Here is a 1595-nt window from a genome sequence, read left to right as displayed (position 1 = left end):
TTCTGCAAATCACATATTTCAAGCCATTGCATGTTTCAGTTCACATGGATGGATGATCTGGGCACCAGCTTAAAAATGCTGTAGTGGATTGACTCCTCTATCTTGAATAAATGCTTCGCCAGAGCTGACATATTGAATTTTGAATGCCCCGTCGGAGTCAATCAAATGCCCCGCGGGAGTCAACATTTTGAATTCTCAATTCCCTGTCAGTGTCAATCAAATGCTCTGCCACAGTCAATAAAGTGCTCTGCTAACTTGACGTATTCAAGATCATGCCACAGATGACCATATTGTGGAGGTCATGTTTTCAATTTCAATGTCAAACACCCTGATGGGGCCATTGCCGACAGTGCCTTCAATCTCAACCTCAAACACCCTGATGGCAACATCCTCTGTGGTGCTTTCAATTTTAATGACAAACACCCCAACGGAGACATCCCCTGCGGCACCTTCAATTTCAATGTCAAACACCCCGACGGTGATATCCCCTGCGACGCCTTCAATTTCAACCTCAAACACCCTGACGGTGACATCCCCCCGCGGCACCTTCAATTTCAATGTCAAACACCCTGACAGTGAGAGGTCTTATCAGTGCCCCCCTAATTCCTGCAGGAATCCGGTCATTCCGGCGGATTCCGGTGGATTCCGGAGGAATGAAATTTGGCAGGGAGGCCTGCTATTTTCATCATTCCGGTACCTTACCATTCCGGCGGAATTTGGGCATTCCGGAATTGACACCGGAATGATCCGCGGAATGCACAGGAACGGAATGCAACGGAATCCGGTCCTTTGTTTGTTTGTTTTACTTCTGTTACCAAACAAAGACAACGTTACCAAACAAATTCAATACCATTCCTTTCCCCCACCACCAACCATCCTCTTCCCCACCCCAACGACAGCCACGATAAACCGACAACGCCACGCCAACCCACGACGACGACGACGACTCCACAACGGCGACGACCACCCAGCAACGAACGGCAATGACCACCGCCAGTGACGTGGCAGCCAAACGGACGACGACAACACCACTATCCACGAGCACCCACCACCATCCACGAGCGCCCACCACGACGACCACGCAAACGCCGCAACGCCACGTCACAAAACGACGACAACGCGACGAACACACCACCATCCACGAGCGCCCACGACGACCACGCCAACGCCGCAACACCACGTCACAAACCGACGACAACGCGTCGACAACCACGCGACGACGAAACACGTCGACAACCACACGACGACGACAACGCGACGACGACAGCGCGACGATGACCACGCGACGACCCAGGATGACGACGACGATGGACGACGAGGCCCAGCACTACCCCCTTCCCCTTCATTAGTCCCCACCACTCTCTCCCCCTCCATCCCCTCCCTAGAGCCTGCCCCACACCATTGCCTGTCCCTCCTCCCTTCCTTCCTCCCCCTTTCCTATGCTGATCACATTGATCACACCCCCACACCACTCTCTGTCCCTCCCTTCCTCCCCCCTTCCTTCCTTCCTCCCCCCTTCCTTCCTTCCTCCCCCCTTCCTTCCTTCCTCCCCCCTTCCTTCCTTCCTCCCCCCTTCCTTCCTTCCTCCCCCCTTC

The sequence above is a fragment of the Laccaria bicolor genome, genomic scaffold, assembly GCF_000143565.1.
Source record: "Laccaria bicolor S238N-H82 LACBIscaffold_8 genomic scaffold, whole genome shotgun sequence".
Taxonomy (NCBI): Eukaryota; Fungi; Basidiomycota; class Agaricomycetes; order Agaricales; family Hydnangiaceae; genus Laccaria; species Laccaria bicolor.
The sequence above is the reverse complement of the archived record's forward strand: the minus strand, read 5'-3'. Positions refer to the sequence as shown.